The 20,628-nt window shown below is 40.4% G+C and overlaps 1 protein-coding gene across 1 annotated transcript in view; it reads right to left on the minus strand.

Annotated features, from left to right (window-relative positions):
• ZNHIT6 (zinc finger HIT-type containing 6) overlaps window positions 1-20,628 on the minus strand; it is a 55,681-nt gene that overhangs the window by 10,437 nt on the left and 24,616 nt on the right. The gene's annotated exons all lie outside the window — the stretch shown is intronic.

Below are 20,628 nucleotides of genomic sequence, written 5' to 3' on the forward strand. Positions count from 1 at the left end.
ACTGACAACAAATGTCAGCAAGGGGTGCATCTGAACTGGTATGGAACACTGCTGAACTGCATGTGTAGACAGGAACAAACAACGTTCAGTACTGCTTCAGAAACTGTGGTTAAAGCCTGCTGTTGTAAACAACGCTTATTATCTGGCACCGTATTCAATCTCCCTGCTTATCCCATCACGTTCCCGTGTCCCCACAGACATCCCCAATTCCATCCACATTCTCTACCAGCTCTCCCTTCATTGTTCTGGCCACCCATTGTATTCGCTTCCACATATTCCCAACTTCTCCCTCACTCTCTCTGATTCCCTGCCCTTACTCCCCACCCTGGGGGGCATGGATCAGTGTTCATGTCACACTCCCCGTCAGTACCCGGCCTGGGCAGGGAAGCTAATGATCCAACCAGCAGACCAAATTCGGTAATGATTCCTAGTTACATGCCACCTGAGGCACGTTGCGCATATGCTAAGATGACGACTCTCCACCCTGGGTCATTCTTTGCCCCACACATTGCATTGTCCCCCCCCTTCTGCCCAGATCTCATATGGTGAATAAGCTGAGGGAAGCCTGGATTCTGTCCCACTGAGTACAGCTTCACTACCACCTGGTAAAGGCTGTAGGCAGATGGCTGCCAGCTTGGCGGGGGCTGCTTGTAGTTTCAGCTCTGTTGGGACAATGGTAGATAGTAGCCATTTTGGAAAGGGGAAAAAAAAAAATCACGAATCAGCAGTTTTAAACAACAACCTAAAACAGGGGCATTTGGGAAAATGTCACAAGGTATGGGAACAGTGCATGAGTCCCCATATCATCCTTCACTTGAATTTGTTATTCATGTCCTAGCCTTGTTTGTCAGTCACCTTTTTAGGACAGGAAATGTGTCACAGGAGTGACATGTATCTTTGTAGTCCTATATTTTTTAATAATGTCTGTCAGCACTGCTGAGAAGTGTGACACAGAAAGGATACTTACCTTAAAGTGACTGGAATTCTTCAAGATGTGTGGTCCCTATAGGTATTTTACTGGGGGTACACATGTGCCTGACACTGGAAAGTTTTTCCACTAGCAGTGTCTCCTCTAATGAGTCTCCCAGCTTGCTTATGTAATAAACTATGGTACTATTGTCCAACAGGACCCGAATGTGCTGGGCGTTGGATGGAAGGAAGGCAGGCGTATTTTACAGGCATCATTACGTACTGTTCACAATTTGAGGAGAGTGAGGTGCAATCTGGACTCTTGTTGGGATCATGAACCTTGAGCCACATGATTGCCTGGGTGAGCTCCCCAGCTCAGTAGGAAGGCGTCTGAAAGCAGCCTCTTTGGTGGGAGAAAATGAAGGGACCCTCTACACACCTAGCTTCTTTGTTCTCCCACAGGTGAACGACGTCAGGACACTGTGAGGGAATTGAGATTTGTTCATCCAGATTTGCTTGGAGCACAGACAGTCTATAATCACACCTGAAGGCACCAGAGATGGAGCCTTGCGAAGGAGGTCACGTAGGTGCAAGAGTTCATGTGGCCTCAGAGGAGCAGGCAGGGTCAAATCGTCATCCGGGGGTTCAGTTGAAACTGAGTGAGGAGGTCCCTCCTCGTGTGGAATCTGTCCTCAAGTAAGTATGCTCTGGCTGAAATCAAGTCCAGAGTTGCTCCAAATGAACTCTAGAATTTGAATAGGACTTTTCTAGGTTTACTTCAAGTCCTAAGGATTGAAGGAGGCTGAGTAGGGAGAGGACTGTTGAGTGTACCTCTCAGTGTAACCAATTCATGAGCAGTCCATTGTCATGGTAGGAAATACTGGTCTGCCCTGGTGACCAGGTATGCTTGTATCACGGATAGCACCTTGGGAAAACGCTGGGGACCGTCAAGAGACTGAAGAGAAGGACTCTGTACTAATAATGATCTGGGCCCACCATGAAGTACAGAACTCTCCTGTGCACTGGAGGAATGCCTATATGAAAATAAGAGACAAGGTAAGTGAGGTATTATATTTTATTGGACCAACAACTGATTTATTCTGAGGAAGAACTCTGTGGCGCTTGAAAGCTTGTCTCTTTCACCAACAGATGCTAGTCCAATAAAAGACACTACCTCACCCACCTTGTCTCTCTCCTTTCTTAGGACTCAGATGGCCACAACAAAACTGCAAACAATACATGGAAATAAGTATCCTTCAGATAGAGAGCTGTAAACCAATTGTCTTCAGTTAGGAAGAGGATTATAGAGTACAGGATATTCATCCTGAATGTCATATGAAGACATACAATTGTCTAAGATCTAGGATGGGTCTCCAACTTCCCTCCTTTCAAAAAGAAAGTAGTATCTCAAATAAAACTCCTTCCCCCCGTGTTGAGGCGGCACAGGTTCTGTAGTTCCTGTTGGGATTAGGGAGTCTACCTCCTATCGGAGGATCCTCTTGTGATAGGGGTCCCTGAAGAGGGACAGTGAAGGGGGTAGGGATAGAGAGAAATTCTATTGTGTAGACGGTGGAAATGATCCCTATGACTCAACTGCCCATATGACATGACACCAGGTCAGAAAGAAACAGGCTAGGTGGCCACCAGAAGTGATATCAGAACAAGTGGAGACTGACTCAAAAACTAAACAGCAAAAAAAATTTTTCAGTACATCAAAAGCAGGAAGACTGCCAACAATCAGTGGACAATCAAGGTGCTAAAGAAGCACTCAAGGAAGACAAGGCTACGGTGGAGAAGTTAAATGAAGTCTTTGCAGTAGTCTTCACTACAGAGGATGAGAGAGAGATTCCCACACTTGAGCCATTCTTTTTAGGCGACAAATCTGAGGAACCATTCCAGACTGACATGTCAGTAGAGGAGGTTTTGGATGTCCAAGAATTCTGAAGGAACTCAAATATGAAATTGAAGAACTACTAACTGTGGTATGTAACTTATCATTTAAATCAGCTTCTGTATCAGAGGACTGGAGGATAGCTAATGTGACACCAGTTTTTTAAAAAGGCTCCAGAGGTGATCCTGGCAATCAAAGGCTGGTAAGCCTAACTTCAGTAAAAGCAGTCATGGGATAAGAGGGGAAGTCCTCTTATGGATCAGTAACTGGTTAAAGACAGGAAACAAAGGGTAGGAATAAACAGTCAGTTTTCAGAATGGAGAGAGGTAAATAGCAGGTCCCCCAGGGATCTGTACTGGGACCAGTGCTGTTCAACATATTCATAAATGGTCAAGACAAAGGGGTGAACAGTGAGGTGGCAAAGTTTGCAGATGATACAAAATTACTCAAGATAGTTATGTCCAAAGCTGACTGTGAAGAATTACAAAGGGATCTCACTAAACTCTGTGACTGGGCAACAAAATGGCTGTTAAAGCAGCAAAGAGTCCTGTGGCACCTTGTAGACTAACAGACGTGTAGGAGCATGAGCTGCCTTTCAAATGGCTGTTGAAATTCAATGTTGATAAATGCAAATGCAAAGTAATGCACATTGGAAAACAAATTCCAACCATTCTTACAAAATGATGGGGTTTAAATTAGCTATTACCACTCAAGAAAGAGATCTTGGTGTCATTGTGGCTAGATCTCTGAAAATATCTGCGCAATGTACAGTGGCAGTAAAAAAACAACAACAAAACCTAACAATGTTAGGCACCATTAGGAAAGGGATTGATAATAAGACAGTAAATACCATAATGCCAATATATAAACCCATGGTATGCTCACACCTTGAATACTTTTGCAGTTTTGGTCACCCCATCTCCAAGAAAAGATATATTAGAAATGGAAAAGGTACAGAGAAAGGCAACAAAAATGATTAAGGTTGTGATCAGCTTCCATATGAAGACAGTTTAAAAAGACTGGGACTATTCAGCTTGGAAAAGAGACAACGGAGGGTGGATATGATTGAGGTGTATAAAAATCATGAACCGTGTGGAGAAAGTAAATAAAGAAATGTTATTTGTCCCTTCACATAAGAGAAGAACCAGGGGTCACCCAATGATAACAGGCAACGGGTTTAAACAAACAAAAGGAAGTACTTCCTCACACACAATGCACAGTCAACCTGTGGAACTCATAGCTAGGGGATAATGTGAAGGTGAAAACTATAATGGGGTTCAAAAAAGAATTAGATAAGTTCATGGAGGATAGGTCCATCAATGGCTATTAGCTAAGATGGTCAGGGACGCAACTCCATGCTCTTGGTATCCATAAGCCTCTGACTGCCAGATTCTGGGACTGGACAACAGGGGATAATTGCCCTTTTTGTCATTCCCTTTGAACCATCTGGCACTGGCCACTGTCAGAAGACAGGATACTGGGCCAGATGGACCATTGGTCTGAACCCGTATGGCCATTCTTATGTTCTTAAGGCTGGCAGCTTTCAGAGAGTCCCAGCAAAATGATCTCTTGGCAGGAAGCTGTGAGTGGGGAGAGGATGAGAGCAGGGCATTCTGTCTGCTGTGCTGCGCTGCACCCTCTGGCATTTCCTGGGGGCTCATGTGCTCTGTGATGGTAAAAAGGTTATGGAACAGGGCGTTGCTTACATGGGGTTGGTTTGGAGTACCTTCTCCAAGGTGCTGGAGTGTAAATACCCAAGGAGAAGAGGGTTGCATGGGAGTCCGTAAGGGTGTGCAAAGACATTCATTTTTTCACTAAACAGATTGTTGCCCTTCACACTAGCCTGAACCTCTTTGGGAAACCCAGAGAATTAGAATTATGAAACCCGTATCATGAAAACTGAAGTCACCACAGATCTGTGTCCATGACATCAACTGAAGCTTGGAGGCAGCTCTTGGCAGTTCAGATCCATGCTCTCTGTGAGCCCCTGACACATCCGTACCAGGGTGCAGCGTCTCATTAGATTTGGAGGATGCAGGGAAGGCAGTCATCTTCTTGGAACCCTTGGGAGAAGATTTCACCTGCTTCTTATGAGAGTGTTTCTCCTTACCCTCCTGCCATTGCCTATTAAGAGTCTTGGGCCTGGTCTCTGATGGTCCAAAGCGAGGGTGCGTCTGGCCAGCAGGGTGTACAGCTGATGTACAGGGTGTGTGTGAAGATCAGCTGACCCAGGGTCGGACTGGGCTTTCATAGACCACTCCATCAAGTGTCTTCAGAACTGGAATTCATGGGATTGCTGGATTCAGGGTGGAAAAGAACAACAAATATTGCATTTGGAGGGAATGTGGGATTCTCCAAGGCAATATAATCCCGAATCATGGGGGTCACTCACTGGGATGATCCGGGGCAGGCCATGCAGGACATGAAGCCTGGAATTTTAGGCATACTAAGAACCAAATGGTAGTGGGGTAAAAGAGGGGAAACCCTCCCAGACAGCAAAATACTACCTACCTACTAGTAAAACTCCTGTAACTATATAAAGGGTACACTATTTACAGAAAAAACACACACCTAGATTAGAAGCAGGAAGGTTAGTGAAGCTATGGACAATGAGGGGTAGAACAGTAGAAAGGAAGTCGGTCTGTGCCTCCTTATGACAAGGTTTGCATTCCCCGCACTAGGCAAGAAAGGGTGGTGGAAGTCCCACTCTGGGTGGCGGAAGTCCCACCCCACAGACCATGCTGGGCATGCTCCAACTGCTGCCTCAGTATAAAATGGAGCAGCCCAGCTCATTTTAGGCTGACCACAGAGGAGGGAGGCTGCTTGGTGGCGGCTCCAGCATCTGACTGTGGGAACCAGAGTTCTCAAGGACCAGACCAGAGACCTTTTGCCTACGGCCGGCCAACCAGAGTCGGAATCCCAGAGCGCTACCTACACCAAGGAGCTTGGAGACCCCGATGATGTACAGACCCTGGCTTCAGGAGAGACAGTAGGAAGTGGCCCAGGGAGGCAGAGTGAGTGGTATCTCCCGTCCGAGGAAGATCAGCATGTTGCAGTAGGGTCCCCGTTGACTGGATGTTGACCACACTCGGTGCTGACAGGGCCCTGGACCGGGACCCGGTGGAGGGGGTCCCCCTACCCCAGCTATCACCCCCATGGTGGCGGCCCCTGACTTTGGCCATTAGGCCACAAAGCCCTTATCCCCAGGAAAGCCATACTGACTCTGGCTATTAAGCTGCACAGCCCTGATCCCCAAGGACAGCTGTATAGACTCTGGCTACTAGGTCGCGCTGCCCTGAACACAAGAGCAGCCATATTGACTTTGGCTATTAGGCCACACAGCCCTTATCCCCATGGCAGCCGTACTGACTCCAGCCATTGGGCTATGTTGTTCTCAGCCTAGGGATAGTCAGGTAGACTGTAACCATGGTGGTATCACAACCCCAAAAGGGGACGGGGTGTGCATACCCCACGACACTCCTCTAACGCCCTCTGTTCGGAACACGAAGATGTGCAGGAGCAGACCAGGGGACACTTCTAGTGAAAAAATTTCTCGTATGCTCACCCACAGTGGAATACCCACCCATGGGGACTACCACTCAAAGAAGAATCTGCAGTTTTGCACCCTGCAACCATTCTTCCATCTCCCAGGAAGACAAAAATATCCAACCTCCTTCTGTAGACAGTAACATTACATTTGTTTATTCTATTGCAATAAGACGCCCCCCACTGGAGCCTACACCTATCATCTCAATGGTATAACTGTCTGCACTGGTTCAAACAACAGAAAATTCCCTGCTAAATCAGGTACTTCCCCTACATCATCCATAGGAACTCTGATTTTGTGTTGCAATCTCAGATTAAAAGATAAAACTTAAATTCTCATGCGATTTCTGGAACTCATAAAACTCTAGTCGTAGGACAGAAAATTGTCATATCGGGAACAATCTTTGATCAGATAAATCATAACATTTACAAAAATAAACAGAATGCAAATAGTTCACACTTTTAAAATTTTTCTTGCACTATCACATCTGATCATTACCCAGATTTTAAGATGGTAGTCCTGAAGCAAAGCCCTCTCCCCCCATAATATTTTGTTGAGATTGAGCTTCCCTAAATGGAAACAGAGGCATTATTAGTGTAATTAAGACACAATAGATTGTAGTGTCTCATGCCATCAATTTTGGACCCCATCTTACAATCCTTATTCAGGCAAACTCCCAATAATTTCTGGGAAGTAAATGGAATTTTCCTGACAAAAGACTGCAGGATTTTACCCTTTTCTGGATGCCTATATTTTCCTCAAAGAGAGCATTTACAAGATCTCTCCTAAGCACTCATTCTGAAGTGCTGTAGCACAGCAAAGATAATAACTAACAGATGGACTTTCATTCCTAAGTGGTGAATAAGCCCTTTATGTGGTTATGATTTGGTGAACATGGAAGTAGTGAAATACACTTCTGAATTAGATGAGAGAGGAAAATTTATTTTTGGATTGGGAATACATTTTTCCTTGAAACTACATAAAATTCTTTAGCTTTGTATTTACAAGTTGTGTCAAAATTTTAAATGCGCAACTTTTAAGGAGATCCATCTGAACTTTGAAGAACTGGGGAAAAAAATAAATCTTTAAAAGGAACACTCCCATCATGAAACTATCTTTTGATTAACATCCCTTCCCTATAAACTTTACTTTAAAACAATAAATACATAAACCTGTTTTTAAATTGAACAATACTTTTTGAAAAGAGAAAGTAAGTTCAAGGCAGTTAAGTTTACAAATGAAAATGTAATTTACACTAATATTTAAAAATATACTGGCATCACCTTTAATTCAGTAGTTTATTTTATTACAGATTTGTGAACCTCTACTCTGTGAGCATTTTTAGGCTGTATCTACACTAGTCTCTCTCTAAACTTTCCCCCTTGCTGTTAACACATGTACAGATCTACCTGTGCTAATACTGTTGAGAGTGTAGTCCAGCTCTGGCATTTTAACCATTATGTCATCTATCCCTCCTAAGTACAGGTGTAGACAACTCGGTGGCTGCCAGCTCCTTGTGTACACTAGCACTCCCACTACTGCAATTATGGGAAATTTCAGGAAAAAAATCCTAGTGTACATAAGGTGTTAGAACACACTGCCTTCCACTGTCAATCAGTTGGTCCAAAAATCTTGCCAAGAACCAACTGTAATTTTTATTATAACTATTTCAAGAGAAGTTTTTAAATTCAGCTCATTTCATCATTAAATGAGGATCATCCACAGAGCAGATCTTTTAAGTTAGTGTTCTATATCCTTCAGGCACAAGTTTTGCGTACAGCAACTTCATGCAGCGTTTGAACCTGGGACTCTCAGCACAAAAGCAAAGACCTGTACCACTTGAACTAAAGGAGTAACTCCAGTAGCTGAAAACAGCAGTAGGGGGTCATTGCCTTGAGGATTATAGAGGGAGATGTAACCTACTTCACAAGCATGTTACACATGCATCTCACCATCCTACTTTACCCAGCTGCATAAAAAGTGCATATTTCTTTCCAACTATTAAATACCGAATGGATCAACAGAACAGAAAAGGAATAGCATCAAACCTTTTCTTTAAATTCAGATTAAGTTCTTCAGACTATGTAATGATAATTTCAGCCATAGATCACCTTCAGAAAATAATATAGATCCTGCTGAAGATACAGTTACAGCAAGCCATATCTCCTCTCTTTTGTATAAATGAGCCTTTGACTATGGAAATCAAAGTACAGTTGGATTCAGAAGTGATAGAAACATGTAAAATAATATTCCAACAGTTACAATAAAAATGAATGATTGAGGCAAGAGTGAAGCAAGACCCAGTGGAAAATAGATATGTAGGGACACTTTCTATCTATGTAGTGAGGCACAGCGGCCTCTCACTGAGCCAGACAGAGAGGGTCCACACTCTGAACTCGGGTGGGTGGGGCCAGGCCATGCTTGCCCATCCCACCAGAAGTCAGGAGGTGGAACAGGAAGTATAAAGGGAGGGTCCTGGAGCTCAGTAGTGCTGCAGCCACCAGGGAAGACAGGCACCTCTTGCCCACTCCCGGGCTGAGAGACTGTAGCAGAGTCCTGCTGAACCAAGGACGGGCCAGAACTGCTGGAGCCGCCCACTGACCCAGGCACTGAGGAGTCACTGGCCTTCTACCCTGAGGAAATGAAGGACCTCCATGGATCCAAGCACACCTCAAAGGAATGGTAGGAAATGACCCAAGGGCAGCTGACCCCAATCTGGCTGCATTGCTGCCGGAGACCTGGTTAGTGTGTTGTGGCTGGATTCCCTGTTGACCCAGTGGCGGAACACTCTGCCACTGTTAGGGCCCTGGGCTGGGGCCCAATGGAATCAGGTGGGCGTAGGCCCCTCTATCCCCTGCCACCCCACCCCCACTCTAGGTCAAGAGGCCTGCGTTTGTCGGCCATCCACTGGAACCAGGATGCCGATCCCTTTGCTGCTCTGTCCTGAGTACAAGCCAGAGCCATAGACTATTCGCTGCTCCGCCCTGACTGAAGGTCTGGGCTCACCAAACTTGTCTGTCCTGCCCTGAGGGCTGGGGCTCATAGACTTGTGCTGCTCTGCCCAGATCGCGGGCTAGAGCCCCTAATTATTTGCTGCTCTGCCTAGACTGCAGGCCGGAGCCATAAGCTGTTCAATGCTCTGCTAATTCCCTGACTCTGGATGATGCACAGTGACGTAGTAAGGCAGAGTGGCCTCCCACTAACCCACTACAATCTACTTATCACCTAAATTACTAGTGATATTTAAATACTCAATATAGATAAGCTTTTCATTGTTAGTCTACAGATACTAGGTAACAGTGAACGGGAAGAAAAGATACTAAGAAAATAAGAGTGGAACTAAGCCACCTCAGAAGGACAAAGGTTGTCCTTGTCACTTCTTGAGAATGAGGCAATGGCTCAGAGCTGAGCAGAGTAAAACTTGTCTAAAGAGAAGCATAGAAAAACTGCAAAGCATTAAAAGCAGATAGTTTGTCTGCTGCAATGATTCCTTTGACAAAGTGAGGGGTAACTTGTGAAAGAGGAGTTTGGGCTGCATAATCATAATCCAAAGACTCCAACCAAAGGACAAACCATTCTGGATTCGCTTGTCACTTATGGGAGAGTGGCAGAAAATATGAAAACCCTTGGGAGTGGAGGGAAGGGAATGAGGTTGGAACTAGTGAATGCCAGCTGCCTGGATTCAATACAGTCAGGTTAACAGAATGCAGCAGTACAAAGGAATTAAATTTCAGGAAAAAAATGTTGGGAAAATAAGGAATTTAGTAAGGCATAATGGGAGGAAATATTAAAATCCACCCACACGAAAGACACTTGGAGTTTCCCAAGACATTACAATTAAGATACAGAAGACAGAAACATCTTATAAAAATAATTAGCCATGTGGCCTCACAAGGAACTGCTGTTAAAAAATAATGATACTTTAAATGGTAAGATGGGGAGGTAATCAAACAAGAATATTCTGGGTCAGTTAAGGATAGCATAGAAAAGATAAGGGCAGCAAAATGAGCTAATGCTAGCTAGAGGGGCTAAAGGAAAGTCTCCAAAAAGAAAAAGCACGAGGAAGAAAGTAGGTCAGCTAATACTTCAGAAGGGTCAATTAAACGGATGTCTCAAAAATAGCTCAGATATTGTCATTTTCTATACTACTACATTACTCCTTAAAAAAAAAAAGTCATGGACAGTTAGTTACCAAAAGACTAAAGGAAAAATCAAAACATGTAACTTCTATCACTAGTATAATATTGGAGAAATGGGGAGAAAAAAGGGAATGCTGGCGATGCAGTGTATTTTGATTTTAGTACATTCTATAAGGTTTCGTAAAATATTACTTGAAACAGTTTGAACAATCATGTGGACTGCAAACTGCCTAAGTGACTGTAACCAAAGCATAATGAAAAGTGGTCATGTACAGAGCAGGAGGAAGTGTTAGGTCAAGTTTAATTTATATCTTAATTAATGGAAGTAAACAGCACATTAATGGAATCTGCAGATGCTACAAAATTGAGAGATTTATTCCTTGTAAGTGGGGAAGGATTTTACAAATAGGCATTTTATGGGGATGTGGGTGGGATAGTAATGTTGTAAAACTTGTTTCAGAAGTAGAGACAGCTTTTAAGTTGCAAGTCAGACACAGACTCCGTCATTTAAGATTCCTAGTTAGTGGATTCTTATGTACAAAGTAAGCATTATTGCCTGGCTAGCAATATTTTTGGAAATATTAGCACAAGGAATGATATAGATTTATAGACTTTAAGGCCAGAAGGGACAACTGTAGTCTGATTTCCTGCATAACACAGGCCACAGAATTTCACCCAATTATTCCTGAAGTGAAGGGAATTATTATTCTTACGAGATTATCAAGCCCAGCAATTTGTGGTTTTAACTAGTCTACATTTTAGGAAAACATCCAATCTCAATTAAAAGACTCAAAATGATGACAAATTTACCACTTTTCTTGGTAATCTGTACCAATGATTAATTACTCTCACTGTTACGAAGTTGCATCTTTTTTCTAATTTTTTTTTCTAACTTCAACTTCCAGCCACTGGATCTCATTATGTCTTTGTCTGCTAGACTAAAGAGTTCTCTAGGTATCTTTCTACTTGTGTAGGTACTTCTTTCATCGTGTGACCCAGCTGGCAAGCCTAGGGCACTGAGGAGAAGGGCACAAAGAATTTTACCTGATCTCCAATTAGAGCAGCAGTTACACAGGGACTGCTATCGCTGGCACCGTATAGAGCAGCCCTAACACATCCTGAATTCAGTCCAGAGGAGATAAATCCAACCCTGACAGTGCAGAATCCTTACTTCACCCTTCACCAGTGTCCAATCCCAATCCAAAACTAAGCTCCAGAACATGGATGTAAACTTACAGTATCTTTAAAACAACTGCAAAGGCAGTTTTCTTTGCACCAAACTCTACTTTGTGAAAGAATGTAGTGAAGATAAAAAGCTGATGCAATAGCCATTGGATAATCCAGTGTAATGAAATGTGACACAGAATAAAAGATATCTGGAAACACTAATACAGGACCTTTAATGTACTGTAGACAGAATGATGTTCCAGTTAAGAGGACTTATTACTTCCTTACATTCACTACTTTTGACATGTGTTTTCCTCACTCCCTCTATTTTAGACTGGTACAGCTTATCTTGCCTAAAACTTAAATCTTGACTCTGTATTGTTACTCATCGGTCTTAGGCTTTTACATCTTATCTGTGTAAGAGGCTCATTGCCATACACTTGCCAATAAGGGGTTACTAACCCTTTGAGGAAAGGGAAAAAATATAATTAAAAAAATAAACAAGCTCCTTTCCTGGCAAACAAGTAGGAAGGTCAAGTCCCTCCTTGGTGGGGGACAAATAGTCCTAGTTCCCTTCTGTCGGTAAGAGATAAACAGAGGGATTCCCCTTTGGAAGGGCCAGAAGGAAATAGCGCTGGTTCTCCTTTCTGACAGGAACATAAAAGGCTCCCTTTTCAAGTCTGCCCTTGTGACAGAAGTGACAGCCAAGAAACCATTTTTCACAGCAGTCTGGCTTCACTGAACAATCCTGTGTGTTCTCTGCTCAGTTGTGAGCAAGCTCAACTCCTTTATTCCAGAAGCCCTTGTCCCCAAACCAACCCTGCTTTATGGAAACATCTTAATATGGCCCAGTTGAAGACTCCTCTTGCCAAACCTAGCAGCCAATGAACCCTTTATGAATCAAGGCAGAATCTCTTCTCGCCCCCCTAAAGGGATTTACCAGCTTCGCTATCCTGATGGATGCTGGTCATATATACTACATCACAAGCCTTTTATTTACATGCCCTTCAGGTCTCCCCCGGTGCCTATAGAACACTCCTAGCTGACCAGATAGGCAAGAGGCAAGCCATGACTAATGTTAAATGGATGATTATATTGTTCTCTCATCCTCTACCTCTTCCTCTATACTCCTTTCCCCATGTTTGTAGCTTTTGTGCAGTATTAGCACAGTAAGGCCCTGACTCCCTGATTGAAGTCCTTAGGTGCAGTAATACAAACAATTAGAAAGAGTCCATTAAATCCAATGGAATTCACTATTGGGTACTAAATGCTGTTTTGTGAAAATGGAAGTAGGATACTCCAGGTTTAAAACAATTACTCCTGAGAAAACAACTTATTGCTCAAGATAGCAAGAAGGGCATGTTCTATCCAGACTGGAATCATCTATAAAAGTTTCTCAAAGGTCAAGTACGCGATTATGAACATTCAACTTGGCATACTAAAGATTCAGATCATACTCATTTGTTACTGTTAGCAATGACTATATTTCTGCTTTCCATTTGTGTTGTGTAATACAAGATTTTAGTAAAGAACATTAAGTGAATAGGAATGAAAATTGACGATCATTACAGTAAATCTTACAAGTTCTGGAAACTGCTGCTCCCTATTGTTTTTAATCAGTTGAAAAATTCAAGCTAACTATTACTAAAAGGAGCAGACAGACTGATATTCCCAAGAAGAAAAGGAAAGCAGAACTTTAGTTGGATACAGAATGGTTGGCGTTGTTGACAACAGTTAAGGCTGAAGATAGACTGATCAGGAGATTTAAAAGAGATGTCAAGCTATAAGAGAGGCTGAAGGAGGAAAGAAAGTTTTAATAAAAAAATGAAGTTGGGGATAAATAAGAACACACAAAGCATTAGAGGCATGGAAGGAGTACATTTAGATCCAGCTGTTGAGGAGAATCTTCAATATTGATGCAGAAGTGATATTAAAATTATTATAACTTTAAAATTAAGTTGTTACAAACTTGTTTGCACTTTTACTGAATACTAAGATATAACTAAGAATGTTATAGTCAGGTGCTTGGAAATAAAGCAATACATATGTTTCGCTAGTTCTGTTACAAAATGTTAAAGCTAATCAAAGAAATTTCAGAAGGTTTCTGCTTCTATATTTCAAGGACAATCAAATCTCAAGAAGACAGACCATGTAAAACACTCATATTTTAAGTAGAGCCTTAATTGTAAAAAGGAATGCAGGGTGTGTTATCAGAGCAATAAATCTAAGAAGAGTGGGCTCTACTAACCCCCACCCTCTTGCAAGAAAACCTGCTTGTGTTCTTAAAACTTTCAGAGAAGAATATATAGTTGGAGAAGTTTTAAACTTGTTTATTTCTTAAATGCAGAAATGACAAACACCTTTGTGAAATACAGACTTGCAAATATGTTAGCTAAATGCAAAGCTCCTAATATAGCTCTTAATGTCATTGCTATGTAAATAGTAAAATGCTTCATGTACCAACATGGCATCTAATGACCTTGCTAAACCAGTGTAAAAGCCATTAAGTATAGAATATTTATATTAATCGGAAATTAAGAACTGGCACAGGATAAGAAAACCCTTAACTAACTCCAGAAGATAAGAATCATCTCTCTAAAGTCAACAACTTTTAATTATTTAAGCTAAAGACTTTGAGTTATTTAATTTAAAAAGACATCTGAAGACTAAAACTTTTGTATAAACAGGTGTGTTTGGGATTTTTGAAAACAGATTCATTTTCTGTCAAACTCTACAAAAAATTTGAAAGAATTTCTCTGAAACTGGGCTGAATAAAAAGAGTTAAAACTAACTTTAAAAATTATCTGGATCTTTCCTACCACAAAAACAAAGGCAATTAAAGAAATGTTGCATATTCATTAAGCAGACTGTACATTCAGGAGCTGAAAATGTCAACTAAGCTAACCCCGAAGGCATGAAGCTGTGACCTTTGAATCTAAACAATCCCACAAGAGGTGTGTTTTCCTATAATTTAATGGAAATAGGAAGGGGATGGGTATAAAAACTGTGAAGTGAGCACTCCTCACTTGCACACTCTGCTACCCAGCTCAAACACAGCACTGCCACAGACAGTAAGAAAAACCATTTAAGAAAGCTGACACAAGAAGAAATCATCTCAAGGAAAATCTCCCCAAGACTTCAACTTGGATTGGTGAGATGAAGTTACCTAAGAGACTGCCAATGGATGAAAATTTAAAACTACTGTAATGATTTTGATGGAATACTGAAATGCTGTTGTAATTTAAGACTAACAGTTTCTCCTGTTAATCACCAATTGGTTAGAAGACCATGTACTTCTTGAGAGGAGATGGGCTAAACATTGGTAAACAAAGAAATAGTGGAATGTAATTGGCCTTAAGAGTCTTAATATTCATAATTGGCTCATTAAATGCTGCTTCTAAGTAACAAATTTAAATGTTTTCCTTGATTTCATAGGGTTTAGCTAAAACTGCCTACTTTGCCAACTATAAACTGGTTAATTATTTAATAATAACCAATAGGTTCACCAGCCTTGAAATAGAATTCTTTAGCTGATCTATAAACATTCTTAGCTGCCTAAGGACATAGTAAGGGATGGATTCACAATAATTTTGGAAAATAATTTACTTTGGTCTTAACTTACCAAGAGAGAAGAGCCCACAGAGGGGTTCACTCTCAAGCGTGGAATCTCTGTTAAAGCGCTCTCCAGAAAGATATACAGAAGAAATTGAAATGGTCACTAGTTTATCACTTGTATTGTGTCATTTGTGTTGTTTTGTTTAAAGTTTTCTTTTCCTTTCTTTGATAATAAAATAGCCATGGTTAATAATTGTGATTATTTTGCTTGGTCTTGATCAGAATACTATTTCTGTTTATACCACATCTTACACTCCAAGACAATTTTCTGAAGGTGAAGTGGCACATTGAATAAATACACAATTAAAGCAAATGGATTTTTATAATTAAGAGACGCAGTCAACTTCCATTTACATCTGATTTTTATTTTAACCCACCATTTCTACTTGTGACACCTACAATTACTTTAACTGCAAGGTTAGAGAAAGAAAGGCTCCCTATTTTTATCAGTTTGTCTTTTTAGACAATAACCCTATTTGGACAGAAACTGTGCTTTCTTTCATATTTGTACAGATCATAGCGCATGGCGGGTGCACTCAAATACATAAATAAAAACTAATAAATCAATATCAGCATTTACAACAAAGTGCATTTCAGCACAATCACTATTACAGGATACATACTATCTTTAAGTGATAGAGGAATGTACATGAAGTTTTTTAATTTGTCAAGGAGTTGGTTTTAGCGATCTGAATAACAAAGAGCAGAATCTAAAGCGACTTTAATCCCTAGCTATTTAAAAAAAAAAAAAAACAGTAGGCCACAGAGGAAAATTCTCTCTGGGCATGGAAATAAGAGTTTATCAAAGCAAATAACTCCTACTTCTGCCAGTTGATCTTGAGACAGGAAAGTGCTCTAAAAATTATTAACATCCAGCATTCTGGGAAGCAACTGTTTTGGATCAGTTAAAGCAAAATAAGTGGTCACCAGCATAAAGAGATGGCATTTAGAAGAGAAGCACTTGCAATACTTGTTTAATGGATTTTTCTTCCTCACTATCCACTACAATTGAATAAGATAGGATGGCTGTGTTTTCCATTTGCTTGGCGAATGTCATTCACGGCAGCTAGCAAGAGGCAATCTGATAGTGGGTGTTGATGTTTTAAGGCTTCTTAAAGCACTGAAATATGAGTTGCACCAGGACAAAATGTACAGACCCCATCATTGGAGCCCTTTGAAAGTGTGAATTCCACTGAAGTCAATGGAAGCTTTGCATTAGGAATACCTATAGTAAAATAACCTGATTTTACTCAGTATTCCTGTACCGTTCAAGGAACTGATCCAAAACTCACTGAAGTTAATGGAAGGCTTCTAGGCCTTTAAAGACAGATTTTAAATCACACTATGCACCTAGCTGCATCTTTAGGTGCCTAAATACCTTTTCAAATCTGGCTCTTGGTGTTATATTAAAATTAACTCCATGACAGTTTATTCTGAAAAAAATATATTAATAATGAGTCATGAACAGTTAAAAGGCTAGGAAGAAAATTAACTTATGAAAGGATCCTTGTTGAGTTTCAAAAAGACAGTCTGTTAGAAAAAATATTTCTTGCAAAACAAATTTGTCATAGTCAGTATTAACTTAATAACAGGAGAATATTATATGAATGATTTAACAGCAGCCTCATCAGGCAATATTTGTATTGGTACAAATGCATGTAAACTGCATGTCTTTGTTTACTAATCTGATCTAACTATTCTGACCATCAATTTAGTTACAATGAACATCAAGTTCTTTGCTTCACAAAGGCAAATCTGGCAGCGTTCTCAGGAAAATGAGAAGGTGTATTTCCCAAACTAGACTGTATAATTTGGCAGTTGTGTTTTTCCTTCCCTTAGTGGAAAAAGCAATAATCTTACCACATGAAGTCACTTTGAAGGCATCCCAAATAAAGGATTAGACACAGTAAGGACATTAATTTATTTTGAAGAAAGAAAATACTATTTTATAAAAGAATTTAGAAGAGTGCAAAAATCATCCAACAGGCATCAGTTAAACCTCCCCTGGAATAGTTTCACCCCAGAACAAAACTTAGACAAACTGAATACTGCATACCAGGTGATAGGGGTTAACATCTCCAGATGGAAAACTTCATTTTTAACAATCCACCCAAAAGCAGATTTTCCCAAACCAACAAGAAGAGAGCTGTAGTCTGCAGCATAAAAGGAACACTTCTGTGTCTATAGAACATTGGTGTTACCAATCCTCCCTCTAAAAGATCCCTTTTAAGGTAACTGTAGTTAACTGAGTGGCCTATCAAGGGTCTAGTAGTCCCACTCTACAATTCTAGGTAATGGTGGGAGGGTGTGCTTTGAGTCACTCAACCAAAGCTGCTCCAAATGATTAAGGAGTAATACCAACACACAATGAAAGAAATCCTGGCAAAGTCCTCCTCAACCAAGATAGGCTCCCATATTATGTGCACTCCAGGAAGAAGAATGTATCAGGGAAACAAAAACAGGCTCATCTCAGATAAATTAGGTTGCAGAAGAATGTCACTTTCTAACATAAAAAGGAGTCAATGGAAAGCAAGCAAGCTTCATGTTGTTCAACAGCTAACCAGTCTATCTGTGCAGTAGTGGTGTTAGCTAACTGTTGATTAACTTCCCTAGCTGGGGTTCCCATGTTTTAAGTAAAAACATGTAGTAGCTGGCAAATATAAATATTCTCCTGAAAAAAAAATATATTTAAAGATAGTATTTTGTAAATGACATTCAAATTAAAATGGTTGTTACACGGTGAGCCATAGAATGAAACAGTCAAAATTAAACCACAAACTCCTGTTCTATAAACATTTTCAGGAAATACTGAAATCCTCTTGCAAGATGCTTATCTTAAAACTAGGAGCCTAATGTTTTATAGCCTTTAATAATCTTATTTAGTTCTCTGAAACAACAGTGCATTCCATTAATGCAGTGGTTCTCAACCTATTTACCATTGTGGACCGCATATGCTCTCTGTGTTATGTGGGTCACATACATATGGATATATACTACCTGTATGGTGCTGAGAATGTCATATGGGCTACAGCTGTGCGCTGATTGGGCCGTAAACTGAGAACCACTGCTTTAATGATACATAAGTGCAATTATGAAGAGCACTGTCTTAAAAGACTGTGGACTAAAACCTTACATCCAATTTGACAATGTATAGTTTTAAAGTCCTCCTATTATCTAATAATTTTAATAAGGTGTTTTTTGAATCCTAGATAATAGAATATTCATATGAACTTAAAGGCTGTGGGGCAGTATACTGGTACTTTCCTCCACCAACCCGCTACTCAGTGGTAAAAGGGTTCCTTTCACACAGCTGGGTCATTGCTCTGCCTGATCTTAGACAATGTGAGCAGAGAAGAGCACTGGTGGATTATGGGGTACTTTTTGTACTTATAGGCTTGTCTATCCAGACATGCAGTGCATGGAATGCTGCAGAGTGAAACAGCAGTATATCAAAGTGTACTACAGAACTTTTAGTGCATGGCAGCAGGGTCCACACAGCCACTTAGTGGGCAGCAGGCTAGAGAACTGTAGATTTACACCCTAGCTTGCTGTGCACTAGATCACCATACAGACAAGCCCATGTTATTAAAGCATGACCTGGCCTGCACAATAGAGGAAAGGCTGTTAACACTACCCTTACCAATATAGGGCAGCAACATGGTGGTGGGGGAAGAAGTGTTCAGGAGGAAGACAAAGGGGGAGGAAGTTATAGCAAAGATCAGCATTCAACTTCCTTGCTGCACCCAAAACTGCACTAAAAACAAGCATATCTGTTTTAACAGAATTGAAACTGATATATTTGCTAAGTGTTGATATTTTAAAAGGGATGCCATCAGCTTTAAATCTATCACCTAAAAAAAGTTACCTGCTTGAGTGCCTCACCAAATTTTTGGTGTTTTACAATCACATTTTCCTTTTAAAAATATTTTGCTTCCTTTTTCAGTGTGTAAGAACCACTCAAAAACAGAAGATAACTGACTGCACAAAACGTGCTGATAAATGCAGTTAATCTATGGAAGATTTTTCTCTCTCACAGTCCTCTTTGTAATCATAAAAAGTGAAGATTTCAGACAAAAGAGCAATTCTGATGTTGGTGACTGTTCTTAAATTCTCCTGTAATACTCAACTTCAACCAGAACTTTAGTCTTTCCTTTAAAGCACTGGGCTTCCCATTAGAATGTTGCCTTTTAGACACTACTGTGGAACCACAGCTCAGCAATACCTTTGGTCTTGGTTAGCAGGTTTAGGCTATTTTTCCTAATGTTATGGTAAGTTAATCAAGCACAGAACAAGTTTTAATTTCTATTCACATTCCATAAGAGGAATACATAACTATACCCAGGATTCAGCAAGGCACTTAAGTACTAACATTAAACATGTAAATAATCCCATACATTTTGCTGAATATCTGGACATACAAGATGAAGATCAACCTTAAGCGTTTTTAATTTATTTTAAATACACTACACCTTCTATCTGAAGATCCAAAAGAGCTTCACAAACCATTAATGAATTTTAGCTCAATACCTCTGTGAACTAAGAAAAATATAATGCCCATTTTATAGAAGGAGAAACTGAGAAGAGATTATGTGACTTGCTGACAGGCACACAAACTGTCCATGATAGAGCAGGTAAAAAAGAACATACACTTTCGGATTCCAGGTCAAATACTTTATCAAGCTGATCCTCCCCTCCTAATCAAATTTATTATACTAGTTCATAGAAAGAATGCCTACATGGCAAAAAAACCAAACCAAACCAAACAACTCCACAGAAGCAAGTCTCAGTTCAGTGGTGGCAGGCAACATATGCACAAAGAGGAAGGGAATAAGATAGGCTGCAATCATAATAAGTAAAGATTTCAACAAAATGTTTGTTTTTGGAGCTCTTGACCCCCCCCCCCCCCCGCCAAACCAATCAGCAGGAGAGCAGAAAAGCCCAAATAAAAATAATTTAAAATGGGGAATTTTTCTAAAAAACACTGTACATACTATTTAAATGGTGCGCTATCAGAATAGTAATTTTATAAAGTTAGTCAATTTTTAAAAAAAAGTAGAAGCTGACAAAGTCTCCTTAATGTATTAAAAATCCTGAAGTGGAAATCAGCTCATTTTACGCAAAAAGAAAAACTGCTAGCTGACAACTATCTTGTAGCCAATGTAACAGTTATTGAGAAACAAGTATCAGAAGAAGAAAAGTTAAGAATTTGTAAAATTTCATTCTTTCATTCAAATCCAGAGTATATTCTACACTCACTCTTGCATAGAGTTTACAATGAAATTAATTACTGGGAAATAGGATTTCTTGTAACTTCATTAATGCTTTTCTTCAATAGTGGTATGTCATGTTCCAGGGAACAA

This window comes from Emys orbicularis, chromosome 8 (genome assembly GCF_028017835.1).
Source record: "Emys orbicularis isolate rEmyOrb1 chromosome 8, rEmyOrb1.hap1, whole genome shotgun sequence".
NCBI lineage: Eukaryota > Metazoa > Chordata > Testudines > Emydidae > Emys > Emys orbicularis.